This window comes from Pinus tabuliformis, chromosome 7, assembly GCF_031772625.1.
Source record: "Pinus tabuliformis cultivar Carrire ecotype Pingquan chromosome 7, CPIR1, whole genome shotgun sequence".
Classification (NCBI taxonomy): Eukaryota; Viridiplantae; Streptophyta; class Pinopsida; order Pinales; family Pinaceae; genus Pinus; species Pinus tabuliformis.
In genome coordinates, this window is record NC_142293.1 from 828,145,435 (window position 1) to 828,161,737 (window position 16,303).

General features: G+C 38.6%; 1 protein-coding gene across 2 annotated transcripts in view; it reads right to left on the bottom strand.

The window, feature by feature from the left end:
- Positions 1–16,303, bottom strand: part of LOC149250174 (calmodulin-binding transcription activator 1-like) — a 161,869-nt gene that overhangs the window by 50,154 nt on the left and 95,412 nt on the right. The gene's annotated exons all lie outside the window — the stretch shown is intronic.

Below are 16,303 nucleotides of genomic sequence, written 5' to 3' on the forward strand. Positions count from 1 at the left end.
TGGATTGGGTGTTTATGGATGCCATTGGATATTATATTGTAACATCGTAAAATGAACATATATTGAAAAAAAAAATTGGCTTTCACAATTTGGGTTTCTAGAGTAAAACCTATGCTAAATGTGTGCGTGTGTGTGCCATTGCACCTTTTTTGTTTTTATTAAGAACATCTTTGCAACAATTAACTGTACAGAGTTAAAACCAACAGCGCCCCTTAGGGTGGGGGAGCACACCCCCCACGTTTCCCACACTCCAAGGGCAAAGAGTTGCCTGGGGAAACATTTCCCCATCTTCCCCTTTTGGGAAAATGTTTCCCCAATTTGAGGAATGTGCTTTCCCAAAAGAGGGGTGTCTAGGCACCCCATCCCATGAACCATGCCCCCCGCAACCCCCAATTTTTTTTCCAACAACCCCTTAAGATAGAACAAAGATAGAGGATACAACTTTGGGGAGTTTATGACCATTGTAATTGATGGCAATATTAAATTCTTAAAATAAAAGTGTCATTTCCATGTATCATACATTTTTTATCCTTTTACTTAAATTTTGAACATTGTTGTTAATTGGTTTAGGATGTTTGAGAGTGGTTCCAGCCTTATCATACTTCATATGGAGAAAGTAGAATTCCATTTCCCATTCAAAATTCAGTAGAGTTAACAGTTTTCATGAATTTTGGATTGGCGGTATTATAACATTTCCACTGGATTGCATAATGATGAATTTGCATGGAATGAATTGTTATTGTTGGTATTTTCTCAATTTTATTTTTATTTTCATAATTTTAGAGACAGGGACCTCTATGCTAGGAACCTCAACATCCCTCATCATTTCCATAAAATTTAGGGGTGCTCCCATACATCCCCCATGTGCGTTTCCCTACTCCTATGCTTCCCCATCTCGAAAACTTGGTGGAACATTGCATTTTATTGCATGGGGGTTTGGGATAATTTCATTTTGATCTTTTTCGGCACGCTTTTCATTGCATAAAACTTGGGCCAATGGCCTCACAATGAGGGGGTAGAACTAAAGCTTTACTTTGGATTTTGACTTATCATTCATACTTATCATTCATATCCCATCGTTTTCTTTTGCATTCTGAACTTCATATCTTGCTTTTTCCTTTTTCTATAATATTTTGTCAACCTCGAGCATTCAAATTCCTTCTCGTGGAATTATGAAGCACGAACTTATATGTGTGACATAACAATCAACCAAAAGGGCGGGACAATAGAAATGGGAAAGATGGAAAATCTTAAGTATAGATTGGGATATGGTCATGTTACCTCTATTAAAGTCCCCAATAGTACCCCTCTACCCAAGAGTGACAACACTTGACTAGAAGATGATGATAACCACACAAGTGAAACAAGTAAAGAGGCACAAATTCAAAGGATCATGATCCATTATCCAATTCAAACCATGGTCACTACTTTCATGCCAAATACATATGTTATTAATACTTAATACGAAGCAATGAATAAATGTATGTCGTGTGTTGGGCAATAAAATCATCAAATGAGCGAACTAACCATGGTGTGGGAAGCATCTCTACGAAATTATCTCGGGAACCAGGGGTGTCAACTATGGAAGTGTTGTTTGTGATCAAAATCATTGGAGAAAAAGTCTCCTCTAATTACCCCTACATGTGAGGGGGTAACAATATCCAATCTTGAAGGTACATTACATGATCCCATAATCTTAGGGCTAAGTAACCTCCTCCAAATGCCTAGTGCTTATCCTCCTAGACAAGTACCTCTCCTAATCAAGCAACCAGCTCCCCATTGTTTGCACCCAATGGGTTAGTCATCAAGACACATAGGGTAACAACATCCTAGGTAAGTGCACTATGTTAGCACTCTATCCAGGATCAAAAATCCACTCAAGTTGAAGCATCCATATGTTGATCAAGCATCACCTAAGGACTAAAAACCCTATTTCATAGCAAGATGAAACACCTTTGGACTAAAACCAAAAGCTAACATCTTCAAGTCTGAAATCCATACTTGAAAAGTCACTAACTCATACTTTAAATCCAGTTCCTCCTCATGATCATATTTCTTTTTACACACCAAAAGGTCGGCATATGGTTTTTGATCTTGTCTAGTTTGATAATCCACTTCATCCAAGGCTTCATAAGCCTCATCGAAGCATATAGCACATGTATCATCCTAGTGCGTGTCTTCAAGAGCCTTATGCCAATAAGTCCACATCTCATATATACACATTGTCCTGATTCCTCAAAAGTTGTGTTTCCAAGTGAACATTAAAAATATGCAATAATAAACACTCACCAATGTCCACCAATGTTGTAGTAGCCCGATGCTACAAAGTCTTAGGAAGACTACCTCACTCCTCAGCAATGGCACTAAATGCTATCACTCAAAACCCTCTAGTTCCGAGTATAGACTCTATAAGAGTCAATTCTTGAAAGTAAAAGAATTTAAAAGTAACTAGGGAAGGTGCCAATGTCACCTCACATAATCCCTATGCACTTTGGGTTAGTACTTGCTAGTCTCAAGGGAGGATCCCTATGCAACGTATAAGTGATGTACTAGCCCTGGAAAGTAAAGAATGCTGCCAAGATACAAAATGTATTTGCTGTAATTTAGAATATCAGACCTGTCACTTGCAATAAAACACAAAAAAGAAATGAAAAATGCAGATTTACAACCAAGGATGAATTTCCACCTTGGGAACCACATAAATCCATTATTAGAATACAAAAATCTGCCCTTAAAAGTGCATATCTGTGTGCAGAAATACAAAAAACAGCAATCTATAACAAATGAAGTTATGAATTACGATTGTAATGCCTGGAATTCTATGGGTTATGGAGTTAGAAAATGGGTTAAGTAGGAATAATTCCGAAAGTTAATCAATTCAAAAAATTGAAGCAAGGTAATAGACACATTTAACAAATGAGATACAGCTACCAAAGAGATGTTTACCTTTATTCAAAAGTTGCAAGTATTACAAAATTTGTGGGATATTAGCTTCAACTACAAAGCACTTTAAGGGGAATCAAACCATTTCCAAAGCACGTTCTCACACCAATATTCGAGGCCGAATTGACATGAAGAAGGTGGGAGCAACCTTTACATCTGACTGAAAACTAAGATCTCTCACAACCACTCCAACCAGAAAGTGGGATGTGAAGACAAGAGAACTCAAGAAAAATCAAACTCAATGATACCAAGGACCCCTTCTCCTCATTAACACTCGAGAATTTATAGAATAGGCATAGAGGTGTACAAAAATATCATAGCTATCAATAGAGGACCAAAGATACCAGAAGCCTAAAATAAATTCCTCCAAAGAGTGTATGTGAAGTCCCACGCCTTTGCATATGAGATGAAGTTGTTAACAAAGTGATGTTGTCAGTTAATCAAGGAGTGTTTCATCTTCCTCTTTGTTGATTAGAATCATGTCAACAAAATATCATAGGTAACTTCATAAAAACAAGATGTTTCAATGTCTTCTATAGAAGTTTTCCAAGAGAACTCACCCCATCAATCGAGGAAAATAAACAATCTTCAATTGGTATGTGATATTTGGAATGGTCTTGTTCGCACTCTTAGAGGAACTCGCCTCCCTGTTGGATTTCATACCCTTCAAAGAGAAGGCATATTGTGATTACTTGTTTCAACCTTTGTTGTTACCTTACTTCTTCAAACAGTGTTGGGTATCAATCTTAAAGCTAGGAACTAGAGATTTGCAACAGCTCCAAGGAAAAGCTTTGATATAAGTCTCAATACAGACCTTTCAACCAGATCTATATTTTGTGCTTCAACTCAATTGTTCGAACTCATAATCTTATGTAATACAATGTGGACAGAGTTATTGAATGATGGCAAATAAGCACAAATATATTCTTCTAAGCAAGTTGAGATCTACGACCAACCAAAGTGTTATCAAAAGAATGAATCAAGCAATGGTACAACTGACCTTACTGTCCATAGCTTGAGGTAACTTCGTACTTCTTAACTGCTTCCTGAGGCTTCTTAGTATTTGAGCTTGCCATACTGAGACCTTTCGGCTCTCCATTATCAAGATTGTAGTCTTTTCAGTCCCTTCAACTACGACTGAGGCCATTTGGTCCTAATCTAGGGCTTCAACCCTTCCAAACCTAGCAGTCTGGCCTCCTCAAAATCATTGTAACAGATGAACAATTTCTCCTTTACAATGTTAACTTCAGTTCTGAAATGATTCAGTGTCCATAAGAGGATTTCATCCTTTAGATTTCGCCTTCCAAAATGTTTCCATTGATATTCAAATAAGTTTCCTCGGCATTGACATAGTCAATTCTTAATGGATCTCGACCTTCTAAATAGAGTAGGCTTTTGGCCTATCAAGGAGATAAATTTAGCTTCAACTTCGAACTCTCAGCCAATAATTTGGACTATTGTAGTAGAAGAATTAGGTTTCCCTATTAAGTAATTTGTCCTTCTTAAAGGCTGCTCTTTCAAACCATGATCTGATACCATGTTGATTTTTTGTGACCATCTAATATGATAAATACATCAATGTTTTCTTAATTTAGTCATTCGTGTTCACATTCATCATTTAGTAATTACACAAAATATCTCAATAGTAGAAACAATAACGATAGTAGGATCATAAAGAGACATCCAAACACAAGAGACACAAATATGTAACCTGGGAAAACCCACATGGGGGAGAAACCTAGCAACCTTTTCCTTAGAGAAATTATTGAATACAAGAAGAGATACAAGAGATACAACGAATCTTTCCAGTAAAAAATGAAGTCAAACAAACTAGCAATAAAACCCTAGTCAAACTATCTTCTTATCAACTCAAACTTGTTGCTTGATAGAATTCGGTCAACTCTGAGTTACTAGGATGAAATTTGGCCTTCTGTTCTTCCTCAGAATTGCAGCCTACTGCCACGAAATTGTCTCAAAAAAGTTCGTCCTTCTATCAACGAATCTACCTCAGAAAATTTTGTCCTTCTGTCACACGTGTGAGGTCAAATAGAGAGAGATAGAGAGCTAGGTCAAACGCTGGAAGGTTCTGATCAACTTAGGCCTCCTTATCTTGAGTCTTCTTTGCATAGATGAGCAAATGATCTTCTTATTGTTGTATGATCCGAATATGCCAAGAGGAGGAGGACGAGTGCCTTATTTATAGTCTTCTAGGAGGTTGAATGGGTGCCTCTTCATGTTGGGCCGACTTGATGTCCTTGGAGCCAAAAATTCAAATTTAAAAATTTAGAATTCACTCTTTTTGAAATCGGCATGAAGAACATGTTTTGTATTTATCATTACATATATTTTGGAGGGTTAAATTATGAAATATTCAGACTGACCATAGCTACAAATCCATCACTCCCTTTTAGCTAGGGAGGTATTCATAATGACTTCTTTAGATGTTCTCTTGTTGAAAACTATATCTAAGAAAGGTTGAATGAGCTAGCTATGTTGATGTATCCATCCACTACATGTGGAAAGAATCATGTGTCAGCATCATGCCCAACAAGTCGTCACTTCGAGCAATCCACCAATTATCTAAGTTGTCACTTGGAACCTAGTCAACATCTGTGACCTATGGTGCAACCCTAGGCTACTACCATTCTTACATGTTGATTGAATGGTCACTCAACCCACTAGCCAAGTAACCGTTGGAAATATGGTCATGTATCCCCTGACCAGGGAGCATTCCGAGCCTTGATGCTCTCTAGGTCATTCTCCCTAGCCACATTACATGGCCCCTGGCCAATAAACTTGACCTGGTCAATACCCTTGGCCCTAGGGTAAATGTTTGATGCTACAACATCAACACTTCCTCTCACTGAGCAAAGCATTCTCAACTAATCTAAGATTGTCCCTGAAGTATACAAACTTCACCCTAGGACGGAGGCTTTGTGAGAATGTCAGCATCCTGCTTGTCTGTAGAAAAGCATTGGAGCCTCAATGCTCCCTTTTATACCACGTCACAGATGTAGTGGTACCATGATCTCAATGTGCTTCGACCTGTCATCACGGTCGTCTCCTACACCTAATCAAACAATCTTGTGAGTAGCTTCCAAAGCCACATTGTTTCACAACTCGCCAAACTAACTACAATATACTCGGCTTCTGCAGTCCTGAGTGCAACAAATGTCTACTTCCTTCCCAAGCAGAATCCAAACTGAATCATCATCCTGATGTGCTCTTCCTATCTTCAATACTTTCTACCCAATATGAATTTGTATATCCCTGCAGTTGTACTTTTCAATTCACATGCAATTGTACCATGTCGGTACCTCAACACATGGCGTGCCATAGCTACTTCCTAATCACCTTGACTAGGTGCTTCTTTTGACACTAAAACAAATCCTTCTATAGCAATCTGAGTTGCTCCCTCTAGCCTTTGCCACACTTCTATGAAGTATCCAACCAGGATCCTTCATCTCGAACTCAAAGATCAACTCTCTCTGGCATTGAAGCAGGGTTTGATTGCTCCCTCTATCACAAAGGGAAATCCTCCTACAATTGTTGCTCCCTTTATTACGTGAGTCCTTTGGCTCCTGTTAGAAACAAGTCATATGATAACAAGATCAACCAGGGCTCATCAGATATCCATTTATCCAAGAATACCATGCCCGAGGTTCGTACAAAGCTTTCTTCAGTATAACAGTGGGAGCAAATGATTCCTCATAATCCTCTCCCTCTTCCTAGGAGAATCCTTGCTTTGTACTTCTCTATGTCGTCATTTGTTGCATGCTAGATCTTGTAGACCCACTTGGAAGTCACCACTAACTTCTCTTCGACATAATGACATCCTTCAAACTTGTTTGCCTACCTGCTCCATCTAAACTAGGAGGTCATCCAGTCATCAGGTACGATGATAAATATCAGTACAATTTCTCCCTCTTACACCAATCACTTTGGGAGAATCCCTCTTATCACAAGCTTTGCTTCATTCTTCCCAATGCTTTCATCTACTGCCAAAGCCTTGGCAGCCTTAACGATGTGCCTACAACCCTCACTAGAAGGTCATGATAGAAACAATTATAACCTAGCAAAAAGAAACACAGACAAGAGGCTAACTAATAATAAAGCAATAATAATCAAGGAAGAGAGATATAAAATACTTACTGTTTGTGGATTGTAGGGAATTGTCAACTCCCTATTGATCCTTGTCTTCTTTGTAAGATACACCTGCCAACTCATCATCTTCATCCTCTTCATCAGTCATTAATGCATGTTGCTTGCCTTTCTTTCCTTGCATGAACTAGGGTTTCTTCGTTCAGCGGAATCATTGTCTTTCAATACTTTGGGTCTAGGGTTTTGTTCACAAATCCTAGGGCTTTCTTAATCATATCTTTCAAGATTACTTACGGTTTACAAATCCTAGAAGAACAACTCATGGCACAAGGTTTATGACACCTTTTGCTTTATGTGAGAGAGCCTTTCTTCTCAACTCCCTCTAACTCAGGAGTAAATTGATCACATTTCGAATGTTTGAAGGAAAAATTCAGCCATATACTAATTTGATCCAGCAATGGTACCCTAGCATCATCTCAATTAATGTAATCTTAACAGTATAATGTAAGGCATCTTTTGTATACTTGACAAGAGTCCTTACTCAGCCATACTAAATATTTCCACAGTAACACACTACTTTCTGCATTGTAATGAACCAGAAGAGATATCCCTACACAGGTTTGTACACGAACTTTAACCCAACATATCATACTTCAGAATGCCAAACGATCATGGCACAAGTGTATGGAACACACTTGGTCCATCGCCTTAGCAGGCCTTCTCTTACTTTTAGGTCTTATCGGATTTTCAGAACTCCTCAGGCAAATAAGATCATAGAATTTGTCATGTACAAATTTTCTTGTTGTAGTTGTTACAGATAGGACAGCTCATTCAAGCCATAAGAGAACAAGACGATGCCATGAAGTCCCATGACTCTGCATATAAGATGAAGTTGTTAACAAAGTGATGTTGTCAGTTAATCAAGGAGTGCTTCATCTTCCTCTTTGTTGATTAGAATCATGTCAACAAAATATCACAGGTAACTTCATGAAAACAAGATGTTTCAATGCCTTCTATAGAAGTCTTCCAAGAGAACTCGCTCTATCAACTGAGGCAAATAAACAATCTTCAATTGGTATGCGATACTTGGAATGGTCTTGTTCCCACTCTCAGAGGAACTCACCTACCAGTTAGATTTCATACCCTTAAAGAGAAGGCATATTGTGATTACTTCCTTCAACCTTTGCTGATACCTTATTTCTTCAAACAGTGTTAGGTATAAATCTTAAAGCTAGGAACTAGAGATTTGCAAAAGCTCCAGGGAAAAGCTTTGATACAAGTCTCAATACAGACCTTTCAACCAGATCTATATTTTGTACTGCAACTCAGCTGTCCGAACTCATAATTATGTAATACATGTAGGAATTTACAGGGTAAGTTCCTCAGACAGAACAACAAAGGACACCGCTCACAAAGAGATCACAGATCAATACACCAGTATTTTGACGTGGTTAAAACCCTCAAAGAGGGAAACAGTGCACGGCCTGAGCCAACGCGGCCACTTCAGGCAATATATTAATAAAAAGAATGAAAATTTACATAAGCTTCTCTCATGAACTGTTACCCTACAAATGACCCTCCATGCTCTTTAAATAGAGATCATGGACCAATCGGGTGTTAAGCCACGGATCAAGTGTCGGTAATACCGAGGAGATAATGAACCGTCAGATCACTACATATCGTGACCGTCGGATTGTAAGTTACAAAATGTACATAGTAAAGAAACACACTTTACCTAACTCTATACTAGACCAAGTTATACTTAACTATTTCCTATGTGTCGGAATATCCTAACATCCCCCCTTAAGAACAACTTGGGATAGGATTGAAGGATTTACAAATATGACACAATAGGAGAAGGAAGGAGGCATTAGAGCCTATCCCCCCTTAGTGACAACTTCCTGAACTCCAACCATAAATCGAAGTTTAGTAAACTTCGCCTCTGTGAGAGCCTTTGTAAAGATGTCTACAACTTAAACATATGTTGACAATATTGCACTTCAAGAACATGGTCATGAATGAGCTTTCTGATGAAGTGCATGTGCAGTTCAATGTGTTTGCTGCGCTGATGTTGGACTGGATCTTTGCATAGTTGAATGGCACTTTGATTATCACACCAAAGTGTAGTCGGATGTTGCTGCTGAAAGCCAAACTCTGACAGGATCTGACAAAGCCACAAGGCTTCCTTACTGGCTTCTACGGCACCACGATACTCTGCTTCTGTTGAAGAAAGAGAAATGGCACCTTGTTTTTTGCAAGCCCATGTAATAGGTCCTGAACCAAGAGTGAACACATAACCTGCAGTAGACTTCCGATCATCAAAGTCACCAGCCCAATCCGAATCAGTGAAACCAACCAATAGAGGAGCTGTTTCGGCACTGTAATGAATCCCAAACTGAACTGTACCTCGAACATAACGAAGTATTCTTTTAGCTGCTTTCCAATGACTTTCATGTGGGCTTTGCATAAACTGAGCAACAAGGCCAACGGCAAAGGAAAGGTCAGGACGAGTATGGGTTAGATACAAAAGTTTTCCTACAAGTTGACGGTATAAGGTAGCATCAACTTCAGGAGAAGTACAAGTGACTGAAAGTTTGACTCCCGACTGAAAGGGAGAAGGGGCTAGTTTACAGTCTTCCATGTGAAAATGGCGTAGAATATCACAGGCATACTTGGACTGGGAAAGAGAAATCCCTTCCTTGGATTGCAAGACTTGAAGACCAAGAATATAATGTAAGTGTCCTAAGTTTGTCATTTCAAACTTCCTTTTAAGGCTAGACTTCACATGGTTTATAAGGTTGGGATCACTACCAGTCAGAATAATATCATCAACATAAAGAACAAGAATGATAAGAGACTTGCCCACTTTCTTGGTGTAGACAGTATTGTCAGAATGACACCTAGAAAAGCCATTTTCTAAAAGAAAGTTATCCATTTTGGCATACCAATGTCGAGGAGCTTGCTTGAGACCATAAAGGGATTTCTTAAGCCGACATACAAGGCTGGAGTCTGTTTGTATAAAGCCAATAGGTTGTTCCATATAGATTTCTTCATGCAAGTCCCCATGTAAGAAGGCAGATTTAACATCCATCTGATGGACTTCCCATTTGAAAGAGGCAGCAAGGGAAAGAACAAGGCGGATAGAGTTCATTTTGGCAACAGGGGAGAAGGTTTCAGTGTACTCAATGCCTTCAACTTGTGAAAAACCCTTAGCAACAAGACGAGCTTTATGTTTATCAACTTTCCCATCTGGTCCATACTTGGTTCTGTAAACCCATTTGCATCTAACAAGTTTCTGTCCCTTTGGTAGATCCCATGTATCATTTGCCAATAATGAATGATATTCTTCATTCATAGCTGCTTCCCAATCTGGATGGCCTGAAGCTTCTGCAAAGGTGTCAGGATCATAATTCACTGAAGCTTGAGCCAGTAAAGAAGAGACTCTATCAAACTGAGAACGTGTACGTCGTTGATCTGTAGGATCACCGGCAAGATCACCTGCTGCATTCCGAGTAGCACGGACCCATTTTGGAAGTTGAGGAGCTGAAGGAGGATCATGAGAAGGTGGGGGAGGATTGCCATCCTCGCTTTCATCATCTGAAGAAGAAATATTTTCAAAAGTAGAAGAGATAGGGAGAGGTGGCACATCCACCGAACTAGGCTCGTAGGCCGATATATTTTCAGCAAATTTTACATCTCTTCTAATGATAACATTTTTGGACTTAAGTGGAATAAGTCTATATCCTTTGACATCTTCAAAATATCCAACAAAAATACATTTTTCACTCTTAGGTTCTAAAGCTTTATGTTTCTCATCTGGAATATGGGCCCATGCTTCACTTCCAAAAACACGAAAGTGACTTACGTCTGGTTTAATTGAGCTCCATGCTTCTTCTGGAGTGATATTCTTTAAAACCTTAGTAGGAGTGCGATTTATTATGTAATTTGCACAGTTAATTGCTTCTGCCCAAAAATTAAGACCAAGTCCTTTAGATTGAAGCATACAATTAGCCATTTCCTTTAAGGTGCGATTCTTCCTTTCAGCTACACCATTTTGTTGTGGAGTATATGGAACAGTATGTTGCATTTGAATTCCATTCTCAGTGCAAAAGTTGATGAATTTGTTGTTGACATATTCTCCGCCATTATCAGATCTTAGCTTAAGAATTTGATGTCCAGATTGTTTTTCAACAAAGGCCTTAAAGGCCAAGAACATGTTAAATACTTCACTCTTGAGTTTTAAGAAGTATACCCAAGTGCATTTGGAGAAATCATCAATGAAAGTTAAGAAATACTTGTAGCTAGAGAATGAAACAACTGGAAGTGGACCACATAAATCACTATGCACAAGCTGTAAAGGGGCTGAGGCATGCCAAGAGGCACGTTTTTCAAAACTATCCCAATGATGTTTTTCGAGTACACATCCGGAACAAACACCATCTCTGCAAGATACCATTGGAAGACCTGTCACCATATTTTCTTTACATAGATTTTGAAGGGAGCGATAGTTTAAGTGACCAAATCGCTCATGCCAAAGTTTGCTCACTTCATCGTTATGAGCAACAAATACCGAGGGAAGATTTGATGACCCAAAGTTGTGAAATTTATACAACCTTGTAGAATCATCAGCAATGCCAGTAGCTAAAATCTGTCTAGGACCTCTTAGGTCCTTAATTACAACATCGTGAGGTGAAAATTCAACGATTTTACCTTCACCTGAATGAGTTATCTGATATACAAATAGAAGGTTGCATGATAAGGTAGGAACACATAATACATCATTAAATTGACCATTGTCTATATGAACAGTTCCAGTCCCTACAACACTAAGAGATCTATCATCACCAACATATATATTTTTGGTGTTACAATCATTTAAAGAAGAAAACATGGCTTTGTTTTTGGCCATGTGATAAGAAGCTCCAGAATCAATAAGCCACTCATGAGAATGAGAAGAAGATACATTTAGTGCATAGCCAGAGCAAGATGTTTGACAACCACATGCAGAAAATGCTATTCCTGAAGATGAAGTTGAAGTTGAAGAGTGCTCCAAATGTATGTTATGCTTCTTCATTGCTGCTTCCAAGGCTTCCATCTTCTTAAAGCATTTGGATTCTAAGTGGCCATCTCGATTACAAAAGTTGCAATGTCTATCAGTCTTCTTCCCTTTGTTTTTATTTGTCTTATCATTTTGTTGAAATGATTTTTCATTTTGAGGCTAAAATTGCTTAGGACCCTTGTTTGGTTTAGGACCATTCCTTTTAGGATACAACTTCTTAGGATTTTTTGAATTTGGTTGTTGCTGGGTAGGTAACGCTTTCTTAGAAGAGTTTCCAAGATTAAGAAGACCAAGGTGTAAGAGTTTTTCTTGTTCTCTTATTAAAGAACCACAAAAGGAATCAAAGGAAGGGGACTTGTAGGCTTGTCCTTGAGAAATGAAGGCTTCTCTTGTAGAATGGAAGGTGGAAACAAACACAGAATAGGCTGGTCCCAACTTAGTAAGAATGGAATAGATAAGGTTACTATCTTCTTTCTTAACCTTAACACCTTCCAAGAGAAGTCTAAGGGTCTTGAACTTGGACAAAAAATCTTTAATGCAAGAAAAATTATTGGGGTCCAATGTAAGCAACTCATTTTCGAGTTGATGGGCTTTAAGTTCATTTTAATTCCAAAAACTTTAGTGATCTATTTCGTTGCTTTCTCAGGAGTATCAAGTTCTGCAATATGGAATCTAAGATCAGGAGAAATAGACATCCCTATCAACCCACGTGCTTGATCTTGCCTATTTTCCCATTTAGCTGCCTTATCTTCATCTTTCGGTTTGGTTTCTTGGTCTGAGGCTATTCTGTAGAGACCTTTACTTCTAAGTAAATCCACAATGTAGGACCACCATTGGAAGTAGTTGGTGTTGTCAAGAATAACTTGGCATGGACTTTCCATTTTAACAGAAACTGAAGCTATAGATGCTGAAACTGAATGTTCCAATAGAAAGATCTCGAAAAATTAGGCTGGTTTAAAAAAAACGGCTTTCGGATGAAGAAGCTATGGCTTTTTGAAGAAAAGTTGATGAAGATGCCGACGAAGTGCGGGAATGTGCGGAAATGAATGATAATGTTAAAAAAAATCCGCCCCCTTTCCAAACTTAATCTAATTAGCTCAACAAAATGAAGACTTGAACTCAAGACCTCTACTCTCATAAAGTAGCTTCGGACCAAGTGAGCTAAACTAAAAGCTTAGTAATTTTTGGAAAAGAGGAAGGGGTTTTTTTTTTTTTAGTCGCTGGAGCTTTGGGCTGCGTGCTTACTTTCAGAAAGCTCTTTTTCCCTACAAAACAAAAAACACAAAACCCAACTCGGACATACAAAAAAAAACGAACCTTACGGCTCGAAGTTAGCTTTAGCCGGAAACTGAATATTTTCCTCAATGTTTCTAATTTTCCGAGATCACACTAAGGCGCAGCGGAAAAGAGCATACGCATGAGAAAAATCCTTCCTTTCTGTTTCTGATTTGCCCAGATCGCACAGAATCGCTGGGCAAAGAGCATATGCAGAAATGAAAGGTATAGATCCGGTAATAAAAGAAACAAAAAGCTAAATAAACCGAAACCGAAATAAACAGAGAGAAAATAACTGTAAACTGCAAATAAACACTATATACCTCCAAATCTTAAAAATGACGTAGCTAGGGCTACCGGAACCCTTTTCGCATGAAACGAAAGGGGTTCCTCACTGAAACAGATGCTCCCAACACAATAGAGCAGTCCTCTCGGCCCGAAAGTAGTCAGAAACAGTAGATCTAGGAAACGACAGTCGGATGTAGTTCTACCGGCTTCAGATTTGGATCACCAACGGACGCGGCCCTCAAATAACTCTGATACCATGTAGGAATTTACAAGGTAAGTTCCTCAGACAGAACACCAAAGGACACCGCTCACAAACAGATCACAGATCAATACACCAGTATTTTGACGTGGTTAAAACCCTCAAAGAGGGAAACAGTCCACAGCCTGAGCCAACGCGGCCACTTCAGGCAATATATTAATAAAAAGAATGAAAATTTACATAAGCTTCTCTCATGAACGGTTACCCTACAAATGACCCTCCATGCTCTTTAAATAGAGATCATGGACCAATCGGGTGTTAAGCCACGGATCAAGTGTCAGTAATACCGAGGAGAGAATGAACCGTCGGATCACTACATATCATGACCGTCGGATTGTAAGTTACAAAATGTACATAGTAAAGAAACACACTTTACCTAACCCTATACTAGACCAAGTTATACTTAACTATTTCCTATGTGTCGGAATATCCTAACAATACAATGTAGACATGGTTATTGAATGATGGCAAATAAGCACCAGTATATTCTTCTAAGCAAGTTGATATCTACAACCAACCAAACTGTTATCAAAAGAATGAATCAAGCAATGGTACGACTGACCTTACTGTCCATAGCCTGAGGTAACTTCATACTTCTTAACTGCTTCATGAGGCTTCCCGGCCTCTGAGCTTGCCATACTAAGACCTTTCAGCCTTCTGTTCCCAGGACTGAGGTCTTTTCAGTCCCTTGAACTAGAGCTGAGGCCATTTGGTCCTAATCTAGGGCTTTGGCCCTTCCAAACCAAGCAGTCTGGCCTCCTCAAAATTACTTAACAGATGAACAAATTGTCCTTTATAATGTTAACTTCAGTTATGAAATGATTTGGCCTTCATAAGAGGATTTTGTCCTTCAGAGTGTGCCTTCCAGAATGTTGCTATCATCTCCAAGTAAGTTTCCTGGTCATTGACGTAGTCAACTCCTAATGGATCTTGGCCTTCTAAACAGAGTAGGTTTTTGGCCTATCAAGGAGATAAATTTCGTTTCAACTTCAAACTCTCAGCCAGCAGTTTGGACTACTGTTGTAGAAGAATTAGGTTTCCCTATTAAGTAACTTTCCCTTCTTCAAGGCTGCTCTTTCAAACCACACTCTGATACCATATTGATTTTTCATGACCTTCTAATCTGATAATTACTCCAATGTTTTCTTAATTTAATATTTCGTGTTCACATTCATCATTAAGTAATTACCCAAAAGATCTCAATAGTAGAAACAATAATGACAGGGTTAAAACCCAGCAACCTTTTCCTTAGAGAAATTATTCAATTCAACAAGAGATACAACTGATCTTTCCAGTCAAAAATGAAGTCAAACAGACCAGCAAAAAAACCCTGGTTCTGATCAAGTCAAACTTGCTGCCCAATAGAATTCAGTCAACTCTGAGTTACTAGGACGAAATTCGGCCTTCTGTTCTGCCTCAGAATTTCGGCCTGCTGCCATGAAATTGCCTCAGAAGATTCCGTCCTGTCAACAAATCTGCCTCAGAAAACTTTGTCCTTCTGTCACATGTGCAAGGTCAAACAGAAAGAGATAGAGAACTAGGTCAAATGCTGGAAGGTTCTGATCAACTTCGACCTCCTTATCTTGAATCTTTTTCGCATAGATGAGCAGATGATCTTCTTGTTGTGTTATGATCCGAATATGCCAAGAGGAGGAGGAGGAGTGCCTTTTTATAGTCTTTTGGGAGGCCGAATGGGTGCCTCTACAAGCTGGGATGACTTGAACACTTGGAGGACCAACATGAACACTTGGAGCGCCGACTTGATGTTCTTGGAGCCAAAACTTCAAATTTAAAAATTTAAAATTCCCTCTTGAAATCGACATGAAGAACATGTTTTGTATTGATCATTACATAAATTTTCGAGGGCTAAATTATTAAATATGAAGACCGACCATAGCTACAAAATACAACAGATAAAATAAAATTTTGGTGTGCAGTTAACAGGGAGTGCTATAAACATGAACACATATATTGGCACTGATTGAACTTATCAAAAGTCTAAATATTAGAAGGCCATTAAATAATTGTTGCAGATCAGTGTACACATGGCACATCAGAGGCCTCATGTATGGATGAATAATGCAATGTAACAAAGGAATAGCATACAAGTTATGCACCAAAAGATGGAACACTTCAACAAACATGTTTTGTATTGATCATTACATAAATTTTCGACGGCTAAATTATTAAATATGAAGACCAACCATAGCTACAAAATACAACAGATAAAATAAAATTTTGGTGTGCAGTTAACAGGGAGTGCTATAAACATGAACACATATATTGGCACTGATTGAACTTATCAAAAGTCTAAATATTAGAAGGCCATTAAATAATTGTTGCAGATCAGTGTACACATGGCACATCAGAGGCCTCAT